The sequence below is a fragment of the Agelaius phoeniceus genome, chromosome 10, assembly GCF_051311805.1.
Source record: "Agelaius phoeniceus isolate bAgePho1 chromosome 10, bAgePho1.hap1, whole genome shotgun sequence".
NCBI classification, from domain to species: Eukaryota; Metazoa; Chordata; class Aves; order Passeriformes; family Icteridae; genus Agelaius; species Agelaius phoeniceus.
Window position 1 is genome coordinate 6,247,977 of NC_135274.1, and position 16,243 is coordinate 6,264,219.

The 16,243-nt window shown below is 45.2% G+C and overlaps 1 protein-coding gene across 1 annotated transcript in view; it reads left to right on the top strand.

Annotated features, from left to right (window-relative positions):
• Nucleotides 1-3,073: 3,073 nt before the first annotated feature.
• The window catches only part of PAK2 (p21 (RAC1) activated kinase 2), a 39,608-nt gene continuing 26,438 nt past the window's right edge, over nucleotides 3,074-16,243 (top strand). The window contains exon 1 of the mRNA XM_054639018.2: nucleotides 3,074-3,240. The gene's annotated coding sequence lies outside the window, so the exon portion shown is untranslated. The remainder of the gene's footprint in view (nucleotides 3,241-16,243) is intronic.

Sequence of the window (16,243 nt, forward strand, 5' to 3'; positions counted from 1 at the left end):
GCTTGTTGTGCAGATGGGTTATGTATGAAGTTGTGAAGATACATTCTGTGCCTACCTGGGACACCTCAATATTCTCTCCCATCCTAATGACTCTGAGGGATTGGCTGCTCTTGGCCTAATTAGAATCACAGAGTCATTAAGGTTGGAAAAGCCCTCTAAGATCATTGAGACCAACCATTCCCCCAGTGCTGCCAAAGCCACTCCTAACCCATGTCCCCAAGTGCCACATCCACAGGTCTGTGAAACCCCTCCAGGGGACTCCACCACTGCCCTGACAGCTGTGCCAGGGCTGGAGAGCCCTTCCCAAGAGGAACCTTTCCCAATATCCAACCTGAACCTCCCCTGGCACAGCTTGAGGCTGTTTCCTCTTGTCCTGTCCCTGTTTCCTGGGAGAAGAGCCTGACCCTCACCTGGCTCCACGTCCTGTCAGGAGTTCTGGAGAGAATGAAGGTTCCCCTGAGCCTCCTTTTCTCCAGGCTGAACAATTGGTCAGAATTGAGAATTTAGAAAATCTGAAGAAATTTCACCCTATTTCATGAGTGGAAAGAAACCCTTGGAAGATGAAAGTGAGGGACAGGATAGTGACCAGAAGCAAATATTTAGAAGATGTACATTCAGTCTCCAGGACAGTTGATAAATAGAAGGAAATGGAAGGGAAATGAGCTAATGGAAAAGCCGAGAGGCTCTGGAGCAGCAGAGCTCGGGCGCTGTCTGCAGCTGTCGGTAGGTGGCACTGGGAGCCCACGGTAACCCCGTGTGGAGAAAAGAGATTTTATTCCCCATTAACCTCGAGTCAATTAATCAAAGCAGGGAATCTGGGTGAGTGTGTGTGTTTGAGGGGGTGAATGAAAATTCATCCATGTCCCTTGGGTATCTTTCTCCTGCTGGAATTGAACAGAGTGAATTCCTTGGGAAACAATCAAGGAGAGATTTGGGCTGTCCAGCCCTGCCAGCACTGTGTCACTTGTCTCCAAGTGAGATGTTTCATTCCCAGAGCTCAGTTTGTTCCTGTGCTCTGTAGGTTTGGAGCCTGACCCTTGGAATGGCAACATCCCAGATTGTCAGAGCTGAGGGACAGGATTTCATTGCCTGTTTTTAAACACCAGTTGAAAATCATAGGTTGAATCCCTCAGCTAAATCAATCTCCCTGACAAAACCTAGGGAAGGGGAATGGCAATGGAACAAAAATTATTGCAGGTGGGAAAATCTGGAGGTAAAGTGTATATCAAGATTTCCATCAATCACCTTTTCAACTGAACCTAACTAATTGATTCTGATTAATGTAAAATATGAGAGGAATGGCAGAGCTTCACAAGGGGTGGGTTTTGTTGTGGCAAATATTTGCCACTGCACTTGTATTATAAATATAGCAGACACATTTTTCCTTACAAGCTGTAAATAATCTGATAATCATAGCAGTGTTAATTACAAAGGAATTTGCCAGTGAATATCTCTCTCAGAGCAGAAACTGCTGTCACTGAGGCAGCACAGAATTTAGCAGGTGTGCCATGCAGGAGTATTCAAGTGCCAGCTCCAGAGGGATCACAGAGATCAGAGGAGGAGCTGTAAGTCCTGTGCAAAAATTCTGGCAGTTTTGGAGACAGGAATGAGGTGTTCAGGAGTTCTTGGCAAGAAATCACCACAAGGAGGGTTGGACACAAATATCCCCATCCTCAATATGTGTAAGGACTGGATCAGTGCAGGGAAAGAAAAGGGGTTGGGGCATTAAAGGCTGTGTTGGGAATTAAGGCTTTCTGAATCACAAAGAAATGGGTATAAAAACCAAAACAACAACAACAAAAAAACCAACAACAACGACAAAAAACCAAAATAAAAAAACCCTCCCTGGGGAGGGAGACAGAAGGGTGGGAGGGGAGTCAGGATCCTGCAAATGGAGCTGGAGCTGAGAGGGGCTGGGGGTAGGAGGCCAAGGCAGCATGGAGAGGTGAGGAGGGATGGGAGGAAGGCCAAGGGAAGGGTGAAGCCACAAACCAGCTGGAGCTTCTCCAGGGGTGTTGCAGAGGTGAATTAGCAGTGGCTGGGCTGAGTCAGAGAGGGAAGAGCAAACGTGGGAAGAGAAGTGAAAGCACGGCTGTGCCTGCAGGGGATTGGATGGGGGTCACTTGGGAATGTTCCTGGAAAATGGGCACATCTGCAGGACAGGGGTTCTGTGGCTCTGCAGAGTGAGGGAGCAGACAGCCAACAGGTGTTGGCTGGAAGCCACAAGCTGGAAATTGGGATGTGCCTGGACCTGCGGGAGGATTGGGGTGTCTGTGGATCCTTTCCCTGAGAGCTGGGGAAAGGAAACTCCTGCTGTCCTGCTCCTTCCACAAGGAAAATCAGATGTTGCTGCAAACCTGGGTGCATAGAGGAGCTGAAATCCAGTCCCCAGGGCAGGTGGAATCTTGGAGAAATCATGGTAGATTAAATGGACCAGGGGAATTTTGGGGGAGAAGCCTTGAGGGCACATATATGGTGTGTTCCTGCTGGATTTCTTGGATATATGTATATAATATATAATATACATATATTGTGCATAACCTTCATTATTAAAAATATGTATTGTAAATTAAATAACGTATATACATGAAATATATGTATTTTATAGTTACAATCTAATTACTATACCACACATGATATATATAACATTTATTATAAAGCACGTAATATAAATATTTTTATGCATACTATATATATATATATAATTAATTTTTAAATGCTGTCAGGCTCTTTTATTTTTCTGTGACTCTGGTCCAGAGAAAAATATAACATTTTTTCTATATATATAAAATATATATATAGAAAGAACCAATATATATATACATTTATATATATTTTTATATATTTATATATTTATATATATTTATATATTAAAATATATATTCATGATATATATTTACATTTATATAATATATATTTATAAATAAAGATCCATAAATATTAGATATAGTTTATAGATATAAGTGACGCTCCCCACCAGCCAGGGGAGGACTACAACTCCCGTCATGCTCTGCGGTGACTCAGCTTCCGGCGCGCGGCGGGCGGTGCCCCCGCGGCAATGCTCCGCCCCGCCCCCGCCCCCGCGGGCTGTGGCCACGCGCGGCGGTTCCGCTTCCCCTCCGGCCCCGCCGCCGCCGCCGCCCCGCCGGCTCCCGGTCCCGCTGCCGCCGCCCCGCTCAGCCCCGTTCCTTCCGTCCGTCCTTCCGTCCGTCCGCCGAGGCGGCGGCGCCGCCCCACCCGGTGAGTCCGCTCACACCTGCCGGCCGCGCCCCCCGCCCTTTGTGCGGCCCCGGCCGGGCCGGGCCTGCGGCGGGCGCGCCCGGGCCGCGGATCGCCCCTCGCTTCTTCCCCCGCTCTCCCGCCGCTCCCTCCGGCTCGGCCCCGCTGCCCCCGCGCGCCCCGGCCGCGGCCCCGCCGCTCGGCCCCGCTTCCTGCGGGCCCCGCCGGCCCCGCCTCGGCCCCCGCCCCCGGGAGCGCCGCGCCGGGCGCTGCGTGCAGCGGGGCGAGCCCCGGCAGCGGCGGGACAGCGCGGCTCCGGGCCCCGCCGGGGGTCAGTGCGGAGAGCTGCGCTCCGGGCCCCGCCGGGGTCAGAGCGGAGAGCCGCGCTCCGGGCCCCGCCGGGGTTACAGCGGAGAGCCGCGCTCCGGGCCCCGCCGGGGTTACAGCGGAGAGCCGCGCTCCGGGCCCCGCGCTGTCAGAGCCCGCCGGCCCCCGGTGCTGGCGGTCCCGCGTCTGTCCGTCCCTGCGAAAAGCTGCTGCTGCTCCCTGGGCTCCGCACCCACCGCTTTACTGTGCCCTGTGCTTCTGCCTGCTTTCCGTGGTTGCCTTTTGTGTTTATCCCGTGAAAGCCAAGCAGGGTGGGTGGTGTTGGAAGGGACCTTAAAGCTCATCCATTTCCACCCCTACCATGGGCAGGGACACCTTCCACTGTCCCAGGGTGCTCCAAGTCCCATCCAACCTGGCCTTGAACCCTTCCAGGGATCCAGGGGCAGCCACAGCTCCTCTGGATAACTGTGCCAGCACCCTCACAGAGAACAATTTCTTGCTAATATCTGATTTAAATATACTCTTAGTAGGTTAACGGCAGTGGGGAGCCAGGAAAGTAAAGTTGGATGTAGCCTGGTCCATGTGGCAAGTGCCCAAAGGCTGATTTGGGAGCAGAGAGTTCATCTGCTGCTTTCGAGGAGCAAGGCTGTGCTTTGCTGTAGTCAAAATAAACCAGTTCACCAGCTGCCCTACGGCCAGCAATGTCTGGATATGGAATATAAACATTGCTCTGGAGGTCCTGCAGTAATAGCAATGTAAGGTGCAATTCAAACATGGTATATTGTGAAGTTTTTATTGTTTCTGTCTTTTCAGGTTTTGCTTTTTTTTTTTTGTGTGTGTTTTTTTAATGCTTCCAAAAGCAATGCCTGCTCTAGAGAGTCTGGATTTGCTATGCAGTTGGAGTGTCCTCATAATGTGAGTTCTGGGGTGGTATCTCCTTAAAAAAACCTGGGATTAGCTACTTTGTGCTTAGGTTTGTTCATTTTAGAGACAGAAGTAATTAACCTTACAGAGATACTGTGTAGGCAGGTTAAAGCATAGGAAACTGGTTGGTCATTACAGACTGAAATAAAATAGAAGAAAAGTTGAAATACAAAAATGCAAAGTCATTGTTTTACGAGTTTTTGAGTAGAATCTTTGAGCTAGTAAAAGCATTTTAAACAAAATGCTCTGGGTAATGTATTTCAGAGGCAGGAAAAACCTCACTCTAAAGTTCATTGGTTGGATATTGCAGTTCTGGAGGGCAGAACAGAAATGCTTGAGGGAGGGTAACTTGGATTTTCTCTGCTAAGTTGCATATGGAATTTGGCTGGTCTTTGTACAGAGGTGGTTGTTAAAACAAAAATACCAGGCTGTTAACTGTGGAATATTGGCTCTGTCTGCATATTTTGCACTTTTTATCACCACACAGCTTTTTTAGTGCACCTGAGGCTTGTGCTCTGCTGGGCAGCTGCTTGTCAGAGGCAGATTTACTGGGATGAAGTTTGTGCTGGGATACATCTTGGACCTTTGACCAACAGTGGGAGCTGATTCCTGCAGGCACCTGCTGGTGCTGCCTCTCTGGGCTGGATGCTGGCCTAGGTGGGTGAATGCTTCAGCCACGTGAGGCAGCTCCAATCTTGGGCACATTTTAAATTAATACCCTCTTAAAATCCCAAGTTTTAAAACTTGGGTTGTTGTTGGTCAAAATTCTGGTTGTGTTTAAAGAGGGAAATTATTCAAGCACCTTTGGTTTCAAAATAACTTCACAATTCAGGGTATTGGTTGATGCTGCAGGTTTGGTTTTGTTCTTGTGACAAGAAAAGCTGTAGGAGCCCAGTGTAGGTCTGTGTGCTATTAGTAAGATTTTCTGCTTCAGAGCCCTCACATCTGTCTTGGGTTGGTTTTGTTTGGGTTTTCCCTCCTTTTATCTGTTTTGTGCATGAGGAGGTTTCTGTGCTCTGAGGTTTGTGCCAGTGTTTTCTGGTTGCTCACAACACGCACAGTTCCTGCGTGCCTGTGAAGCAGCTCTTTGTTCTGCAAACAAGCCCCAGTCACAGAGGCTGCTCTGGATGGCCCAGCCCAGGGACAGCACCAGCACAGCTCCCAGTGCTGCCTCCCACACCGGGACACAGCTTTGGGAGGGAGCTGAGTGTTCCAGGCATCCCTGGGGAGATGGAGCAGAGGGCTGGTGCTGGGGAGAGCCAGGGCAAGGAGGGGACATGAGCAGGCAGGCACCTGCTGTGGGTTAAACTCATGGGTTAAACTCACCCTGTGGGTTAAACTCACCCTGTGGGTTAAACTCATCCTGTGGGTTAAACTCATCCTGGCCACTGCTGGCAGCTGGGAAGAGGCAGAAGTAAGGTGGTGGTGGATATTTTGATTTTATTCTTCCCCTTCTTTCCCTGGAAGCATGATCAAAGCAAAGGCACTCCTTGGGGCTGGGATTAATTCAGCAGTGCTTCATTTTCAGTTTCCATGCAGGTACCTCCCTCCTAAATCTGAATTCACAGAATGACCAGGTTGGAAGAGACCTTAAAGACCACGGAGTCCAACCCAGCCCCAGCACCTCAACTCAGCCCTGGCACCCAGTGCCACATCCAGGCTTTGTTAAACACACCCAGGCATGGGGACTCCATCACCTCCCTGGGCAGCCATTCCAGAACTTTATCACCCTTCCTGTGAAAAACTCTTTCCTAATATCCAACCTGAATTTCCCTTGGTGCAGCTTGAGGCTGTGTGCTCTGGTTGTGTCAGTGCTGCCTGGAGAAAGAGCCCAGCCCCAGCTGACTGCAATCACTTTCAGGAGCTGTAGAGAGTGATGAGGGCACCTCTGAGCCTCCTTTTCTCTGAGCAAAATGTGTCTGGCCCTGGGCTTGGAGGGCACAGTGTCCTCTCAGAGAGTTTTAGTGCCAGGGACTGAACCTCTGCAGGTGCCTTGCCCCTGGTTGCCACTTGCCCTCCCAGAGATAACCAAGCAGCTGGGTGCCAGGCTGAGCTGCCAGGCTGGCTCCAAGGAAAGATAAAAGTCCAGTTAATGCCGAGCTGGATTGGTTCTGCATCTTGGCAAGGGCAGTTTGACCAGGAAGGCACCATTGGAGGAGGCAGAATCTCCTGCCAGCTCTCAGGAGGAGGTGGGGAAGAGAAGAGTCCAGAGTACTCACCTGGGGGCAAAGGACAAGAAGGCCTTGGGCAAGGCACTGGTTCGTTTTAGCAAGGAAAATCTGCAGTGTTCCTGGAGGATTCTTATCATGCTCTGCTTTCCCGTGTCTTGAGCTTGATAAGACTTTTGAAAGCTCTTATTTGCATTTAAATGCAGGTGGTAAGAGGTAGTAGACGCTTGCAGGTGAGAAGAAATCTCCTAGTGACCCACTAGGTATGAAGTGCAAATGGAGCTTAGTTCAAGCCTTAATTCACTATTTAGGGTTTGTGAGAACTCAGTGCATAATTTTACCTAAAGCTGTTAAAGTTGTTTCCTTTAAAGGGAAAATACACATTTCAGGGTTTGTATTTTCACTGATGTAGTGTCACTGAGAGCTGGAAATGCAGGTTTTGGTCCTAGTTCTCTATCTGACTTGCTGGCTTTTTAAGTGGATCATTCTTAATGTTTTCTCAGCTTCTTTCTGTTTTCTCAGCTGGAAATGGGGATTAACCAGGCTTTGAAAATGTCTCACCTGGCAGGGAGGGATGTAAGTGTTAAGAAGATGACTTTAAACTGAGTTTCAGTTTTTCTGTTGAGATAAATTTTGATTAGATACACTGTGAATTCATAGTAGGAATTCCTTGTGCTCTCTAAAGGTTACAGTACACTGAAATGCTCCAAAAATTGGTGAGGCAGCTCTTTACCTTCAGGCAAAACAAGTGGATTTTGAAGTTCTCAGCTGGATATATCTAATTTATATTTCTGAATTTGAAAATGCTTTTAAAAATCTTCAGCCTCTAATGATGTATTGGTGCTTAAAATTGTTTGAATGAATACATTTTACTAGAGAAATAGAATATTTTTAATACTCATGGAAGTACTGGAGGCTTTGTAGAATTGATAGATCACTGTTCCCCAAAAGATCTGAGCCCAGCACTGGTGGTGGTGTAACCCAAAGCTGAGTGATATTTGCACATTAGGTTGGGGCTGTTCTCTCAGCTAATGAGCAAAAGTTGGTTTATATCTTGAAAGGAATGATTTTGATAAGACAGGTTGAATTATTTTTAATTCTGCAGTTTGATTTAACACAGAAGCAGCTGTGGGAAGGAGCCAGCACACTGGGGCAGTGCTGAGTGTGATTTCAGTGGTGCTCAGTGTTAAGAGAGGGATTTAACATCGTGTGAATCAGAGGGAGGGCAGCTGGCAGGTGTAGTAAGGAATGGAAATACACTGAAAAGTTTTTCCAGTTCAACTTCTACTTTTTTTTTTTTCCCCTAAAGTTTTCTGCTTCCTGTTTTAGGTGCTGGATGTTTGACTCAGTGTGTACCCACTGTCAGCTTTCCCACAGCTTCTTTAATGAGTAAAATTGGAGTTATCTGATAGTGTGGGGTTTATTTTAGAAATGGGATGGTTTCTACTCTACATTGCATTAGTTTTTCATTTACAGTCATTTTAGAACTGCTTTAGCTAGCAGAGGTATCTCCTGCACAAGAGCAAGAAAAAACTGCTTCTGGAAGATGCTTTTTAAAGTCACCTTTGAATATTTAACCCATTTCCTGTTGAAAAGGTCTCCAGTAAAGTGAGAACCTGGAAGAATGACAGTATCTTTCCCCTAAGCCTGTCTGCAGCAAAAGGCTCTTTAAAGGGATCTGGGGATTTGGGCTCCAGGCAGGACCTGGCTGGGCAGGTTTTTGTGGAAATAGCTCTTTGGCAGGGGCTTCAGCTTGTGAGTTATCTGCTTTACCCTGAAAAAGAACCAAAATAATAAAACCAAATAAAATAACCAAAATAATAAAATAAAAATATCTTAATGTTTGAAAGTGAGCAACTTTTAAAATTTCAAAACATTGCTTAAAAGGTAAACTTGGTATTTTCTACTTGTGTTAAATAAGCTGAATGCTTGAGATTTTACCAGGACATTAAATCCACCTGCTGGCATTAATTGAGACAAAAATATGTGACCATGAATTTGTTACTTGGGGCCACCTGGGCAGGTGGCAGCAGCCACAGTTTAGGTTTTGCCCTCCCCTGGCCCCAAACCAGTTATTCCAGTGATCCCAAAGTCCCTTTGTGGGGATCCACATCAGGGAATTGGCTGCTGGAAAAGGAATCCCTGATGTTAAACTTGGCTTGGGAATGTTGCTGAGTGATCTGACACTAATTCTCTGTAACAGCCTGGGAGTGTTTTCTGCTCTTCCTGCCTTTTTCAGGTGTTTGCTGAGCTTTTGCTTCAGATCAAACACATAAAAATGAGCAGGATCTCACAAAATACCACCATCATTTTCTGTGGCCTAGCAAATAGGTCCCTAATGTTGTTAAATGATTTTTGGCTTTGCAACAGCCTTTTATTTCCAATGTGTGAAGTGCTAGCTGTCACTACTATAAAAATAAATTATGTGAAATCTTTGATTTGTCAGAGCCGGTGCATTATCACCAAGTGTGAAATATTTTCTGCTTCTACCCCTTCAGTGGAAAAAGCAAAGAGGAGAGTGAAGTTGGGGATTTTCAAAGCTCTTTAGCAGCAAGAACAGTTAATTTTAATCTGATGCCAACGTGCTAAGGCTCTTTGATACCAGTGCCCAAGCTTAGGAATTCATTCTTTGTGGTGAAGAGAGCCTTGACTGCTGCAGCCAGGAAGTTCAGGCAAGTACCTCCTCCTGATTTTTGGGATGAAGCTATTTTACAGTAACCAAAGCATGTGTTGGCTGAGGACTCATTGCTTTTTCTTTTCAGCCCTTTTGGGCCTATTTACAGGGATTTTATATTTTTATAGATATATTTTTAGGGGGAATTGGTGTTGAGATTTTTAGATGTAGATTATTTTCCCAGGTAGCTGCTGGAAATGAAAAATAAAAATTCAGGATAGTTCAGTAGAGCTGGTTTGGGTGGTTTCTTCACAAGCAGGGCTCTGTGTTTTAATGTGTAGTTGTGATGTATTTTATTTCCTTGTTCATTAATAATTATTCCATTGTAAAATATTTTACTTCTGAGAGGCATAATTCTCGTTCTCCTTGGCTTGTTGTGTGCATGCTGGAAAGTCTTTTTGCAGCAAAAGGAAATGTACTCAGTCTTGGTAAACTTGGATGGAGTTTTGCTGTGGAAGAAGTTAAGACTTCTGGTGAACCTATCCATCCACATCAATCTGACTACAACTTGGAGCATCTCGTATAATAAAATTTTAGTGTCTTAAAAGAATTGGAATGAAGGGTTAGGGAATAAACTGAAAGAATGAAAGATAAGTGAAAATACTGAGATGAAATTATTTTTAATTTCGTTTAATTCATGGTAGTGATGACTGTTACTCCTGCAAAACAATTTTTTTACGAACACCATCAGGATTTAAATGACTTTTTTTTTTTTCATTCCCTCCTTGCTCCTAAGAGATACTTGTCAGACACAATGGTTGGCACTGGGTTTTATCTTGTAACACTTTGGGCAGGGCTCCTTGGAGATCTCTCTTGCTCTGGGATCGAAGATCTTTGGCTGTAAGTCTTTGGCAGCACCTTTGTGCCTGCTCCTGCTTGGCTGAGAGACTGATGCTGGATGCACTTCACTTCCTCAGCACTTCCAAAGCCCATGGACCAGAGTGAGAGGTGCAGCTTTCTAATTTCAAACACATCTGAACTGGAGAATTCTTTGTTTCCAGGATCTTGGTCAAGATTTGAAGTAGCTGTGACTTTCATTCCACACACAAGTGACCATGTGTCCTGCACTACTGCAGCAGCTTTTGCTGCCCAACCCTGAGGGGTTTTGTCAAATAACTTGCCAATAATCCTCAGCACTTGGGGTCTTTATTTCCCTTTCTCTTGGCCATGTTTTTATTTCATAAATGAGATGAGGATGTCATCAGTGCTTTCTTTTGGTTTCTCACTCACTGCCTCTGCTCTCACATATACCTGGTTGTAGAATCCCAGGATGGTTTGGGTTGGAAGGGACCTTAAAGCCCATTCAGTCCCACTCCCTGCTGGGTGCAGGGACACTTCCCACTATCCCATGTATCTCCCAGCCCTGTCCAACCTGGCCTGGGATACTTCCAGAGGGATGGGGCAGCCACAGCTGGTTGGCAGTGGATGATGGTTCATTCCCCAGTGAGCAGAGTGGGACAGGCTGGTGGCAAGGGGTTGCTCAGACTGCTACTCTGTGGCTTCTGTCTTTGCTGCCAAGTTTAATAGAGATCTTTATCTCTTGTTTTACTCTATTGAAATGGCTTGCTGAAATTTGCTTCCTGTTTTCTTAACAACTGAAAGGACCTGAGAAAATTTTCCTTTAGATGACAAACTCTTGGAAAGCTGACCACTTCTAAAGGTATGACCTTCTTCCCTAGTTACCATAAAATTTATTAAGAGAATATTTTTTTTTAAATTAAAAAATATATGCATTTGAATTTTCATAAACACAGAAAGTGTAAGCCTTCCATGCTCATTTGTTGCAGCAAAAATGTTTTATGCCCTTGTTTCTATGTTCACCCTTGCCTGGTAGCAGCTACTGGTATTGTGAATTAAAAAGAGGAAGATTTGGAAGGCATCAAATTGTTGTGCTGGGTGATGTGAGTTGCCCCATGTGGTGACTGCAGTGTCATTGGGATGGTACCAGCTTAGTGGAAGCACTCTGTTAGATGGGTTTTTGGAGCTGGGATGTGGCCCAGGATTTGCTTGGGCTGTTGTTTGTGTTCTTCTGGCTGAAGGAATGGATTATTAGTGCTGCCTCCACTCACCCTCCTGTGATGAGGGCTCAGTGAGGCTGGAGGTGAAGGCAGTGCTGTCTGATGTTTTTCCATAATTATCATCATGCATCCCTTGCAGTGGAATTAGACCACTCAGATAAGTGCTGTCTCTCTTATTTCTATTAAAATAAACAGCTCTAATTTGGAATTGGGGTGGTGTCTGTGTGTGAGGACATCATGGACAGACACCTCAGTGTTGTCACCTCACTGAGTTTGTGTTTTGTGGCTGTCAGACATTGGTCTTGGAGGTCTGTTTGACATTAATTCAGTCTCACTCTCACAAATATTTTCATCTGCTTTAGAATTGCACAGCTGTTATTGGGGCGAGAGAATAAGGTGGAGCAAGGTCTGAGAGCTGCATTCTTCTGGTGTGTAAATGCCTGAGCCTCATGAAAATGCATTTTCTGGAGCTTTACTCCTGCTCTGTCATATTTCCCTGAAATCTTCTAATTCTGCCTATAGGAATGCCATTTATTGTTTAATGAACAGGCACAGTTACCTATGCTTATGTGTTAAACTCAGAATTTGTGCAACAATATCAGTAGATCTTTCCAAGCCTTTTGCAGCTTTCTAAATGCAGTATTATGTTTTGTCAACTGTTTCAATATTATTTTAACTTGACAGCTTCCTTTGGAAGCTCTTCAGATTCCCAGGGTGCTGGTTGTAGTATTCACAGGCCTTCTGTCTATTCAATTGGTAACTGTGTTCTTCATTTTGTGTTTTTTATTTTTTAAAAAGCATTTCATTCCTGAGCTGTAAAATCAATTTTTGTGGCTGTGGTGCTGCTGCATCCTATATAAACAGCCATAGATAGTAACTCCCTCAAAGTGTACTAATATTGGTGGGATGCATTAAATCACTTTGAAAATTCAGTTTGATTAACCACTCACAATTGGTGTTTAAAGCGTTGTACATTTATTTAAAAATCTATGTTTAGGGCATTTTTATCATATATTTGATTTGCAGATTGTAAGTAGAGGGTAGTCATTTTAACACAAATGTTGGGTCTTTTCATATTTTTTCTTGTACTTGTCCTGTAGGCTTGGCAAAAATCAATTTCCACATCAGCATAAGAATTATTTATATATTTTGAATGATGATATAGTTTCAGGCTTTTTCTGACTGTTTAATATATATTGATGTGTAGCCTGTGTACAGTTCTAGTTGGTTTGGATTTGTTTCCTTTGGCACTTCAGATAAAAACCTGTTTGTGGGCAAGAAGAGTGAGAGAGGTAGTTTTACAAGGAATGACTTAAAAAAGAAAAATCAGAAAGTTAGTTTAAAAACTCATTCTGGCAGCCAGCATTTTAAGAGAAAATTGTTGTTTCCAGTGTCCAAATGAGTGTTCTGGCTCCCTGAAAAGCATACAAGAACATTACCCCAAATTTCAGGGAATTTGCTGCATCAGGCTAAGTGAATATGTTGCTTATATGTGTGCAAGTAATTTTAAAGTAGAAAATCTGTAGAGCACACAGGAAAAACTCTGGCAGTGTCACAACAGGAGCACTGGGTGTGAACTGCAATGTGTGATTTCTAGATCACCTCTGCCTTGCTCATTTCCCCCCTTTTTTAAGGAAAACATGATTACAGTATTTAGTTTTTCTGTTGAGGAATCCAGGTCTAATGTTCAGAATTGTATCTGAGTATTCAGGATAATTTGAATTTGTGGCAGCTGTGCTTTGTACTTTTTGTACTGTTTATTTTGTCTTGAAATAATGGGGAAGGGGTTGCCTGGGCTGCAGAATTGGTTGTATACCTCATCTAGGTACTTCACCTCTCCTGATAGACCTAAAGATGCCAAGAAAAAACAAAATGAGGGGTTGTGTCCTTGTATAAAATCTGTAAACCTTCAAACCTCAGCAGTGTAAGGAAGATGTGGCAGTCCTGAAACACTCATGCAGAAATGTGAGTGAGGTTTCACTACCAAGCTCTGAGAGTATTTTACTAAGATCTGATTTCATCCTGAGCTGCTGTTGGCAGGGAAATATTGGGATGATCCTTCCTGTGTTGCAATCTCATTTAATGAAAAGATCCCACTGGGAATATTGCATCCAGCTCCAGAGTCCTCAGCAGAAGGAATGTGGACCTGTTCAAGTAAGTCCAGAGGAGACTGTGGAGATGCTCCAAGGGCTGGAGCTTCTCTGCTCTGGGCTGGGAGAGCTGGGGGTCTCCAGCCTGGAGAAGAAAAGGCTCCAGGAAAGACCCTCCAGTGTCTAAAGGGGGATTACAAAAAGGAGGGAGAGGCTTTTTACACAGTACAGTGAGGAATGGTTTTAGAATAAAAGAGGAGAGATTTGGATGGGATGTTGGGAAGAAGTTCCTCCCTGTCCTCAGGGTGCCCAGAGAAGCTGTGGCTGCCCCTGGATCCCTGGAACTGTCCAAGGCCAGGCTGGACAGGGCTTGGAACAACCTGGGATAGGGGAAGGTGTCCCTGCCCATGGTGGGGATGGAATGAGCTGAGCTTTATGGTCCCTTCCACAAACAGCTTTCCCAGCTATCAGCAGTGAAATTCCTGGTGCAGAAGTGGGATGCTGCAGGGAACCCAAGTCCTGTAGAAGTTTCCATGTGTGAAGAAGCCAGTGTGGTCTGTTGTGACACAAATGGAATAAAGCTCTCCCAGGAGAAATGGTCTCTAGTTTCTGTGTGGTGCTGCTGAATACACTGGAAATGAGCTGTGTCCACCAGAGCCATCTCTGGAAGGGATTTGTTTTTGCCATGCTCAAGTTCTTTTGGTATTTTCAGCTCGTGCATTTGATTTCTTGAAGCCTTTTCTCTCTCTCTGCCAGATTTGTGTCCAGTGTGGCTTTGAGAAAGGAAGCACCTTGAGCTTGTGTCGTGCAGGGGTTTCAGCAAACTGCTGAACCTCTCCCAGGGGCTGTGACTGTCTGGTCAGCAGCTGTACTGATGTCCCTTGGGGTTTTCCCCTGTGGCATTGTGTGGCAGGTTGGCACTCCTGTTGGAAGAATCAAGGTTTGGCCCCAGGACTGCTCTGCCAAGCTGAAGTTCCCAGTATCCTCTGGTTACTGTGGTTGGAGCAGCCTTGGGCAGCCACTAGAGAGAAACAAAGAGCTCTATTCTGGTGCCTGAGAAAAAGACAGCTCTTCTGGAGGGAGGTGTTTCATCTTTCCCCTTTGTCTTCTTCCTTGTTACTCCTTTTTCCCTTAGCTGACATTTGACAGCTCTTCCAGTGTGATGGGGGAGTACAAGATCCCTTAACCTTGGATTCTTTCTGGTTCTGCCACCCTCATAAACACTTCATGTTACCTTTTCTTTTTCCACTTATCTCTAATCTGGATGGGGAAGCCATGGCCTTGTCTTACCATTGCCCAATAATATTTCTAGAGGTTAAAAAAAAAAACTTAAAAAGCACTTTCATTCTGCGTTGGCATTACTGGTGACCCTTCTGCACTTTGCCAGCAGCCTGAGGTTTTTAGAGCTCTGTTGCATGGTGAATCTCCAGGTTAAAGAGCTGGGAATGCTCTTATTAACACAGAAATGCACCAAACTGTACAGGTGCCTCATGCAGGGCAGCCTTTAGTCAAATAACTTTTGCTCTGGAATGTGTGGTCCCTCCCTGCCTGTAAATGTCAGCTTTAATTAAGAGAGAATCTCAACAATGAGATGCAAACCTTTTATTTTTTCTTTTCTTTTTTTTTTTAAATTTTCTTGTAAACTTTCCATACTTGCCCTTTTCCCTATTCTCCTTTGATCTTTAGAAAACCTCAGCTATAAAAATAAAGACTGAAAAGTGTCTGCTAGGTGGTGAAATATGAGTAAGCACAAACACCCCGACTCGACTCACGGATTTGCATGTGCCGCCGGCTGCCTTGTCTGCCTTTAGTTGACTCAGGACTTTCAGTAGGCACAAGAAGGATAATTTCCTTGTTCATTGCTGAACAGGCTGGTTCAAACACCTTGGAGCACGTGTTATCATTATGCATCTTTGCACAATGGTTCCTTGAAGGGAAAACTCTGGCTGCGGGCTGGATAAAAACAGAGCGTGGCCTGAATTTGGTGGGTAGGCGGCACCTCCCCAGCCCTGGGGCACTGGCTGGGAATGGATCCCTTGGATCCCTCTGGTTTCATTCCTCCTCCACCACACTGCTCAGATCTCTGTATTCCTGCAAGGGCTGCCTCAGAGAATGGTGGGGATGGGTGTTTGTGTCCATCAGCACATCCCTCTGCCTTGGTTCTGTGTGCTGCTCTCATCAGCTGCCTTCCAAAGTGAGCTTTCCTGCCAAATTTAGGGGAAATGGGAAATCAGGGCAGTCGGGAAGTCACTTCTAAGGCCCATCTGGTGCTGTCACCTGTGGTGTTTGAGGTCTTTCAGAGGCAATAAAGCAGAGAAGAGGTTCCTGGTTTGTTGATGGTGAGATGCCACCACAGTTCAGCAGAGCCACATTTGTTTCATGAAGCAGAAGTGATGACTCGGGTGGGCACTGAGTGCTCTGCAGGGTTCAAGGGACAAGGTGAAGATGAATCACTGCTTACAGGTGGCTCCAGTATTCAGTGAGCCAAGTATCATTAATTTGCTTAAATTTGCTATTACTCATAGCTAATAACTTACTGGTTTTTACCAGGATGCTTGCACATCTGGGCCAACTCAGATTTTCCCTGTTTATTTTTTTCAGCCATGATCCTCCTCAAAAGACTGAGATCCCTTTTTGATTTCAAAAATGACATTTTTGCAGTCTGGTCACTCATTTTTCGTGCAAGACTTTGCACATCTGATCAGTGCCTTACAGAGTCAATAATTGCTTCAGGTTGTAATGGACTTTGGCAGTGGGTTTGAAGAATATTTTCCTTTAGGAAAGCTTAGGAACCCTTTCAAATAGCCCTCAATACACATCTGT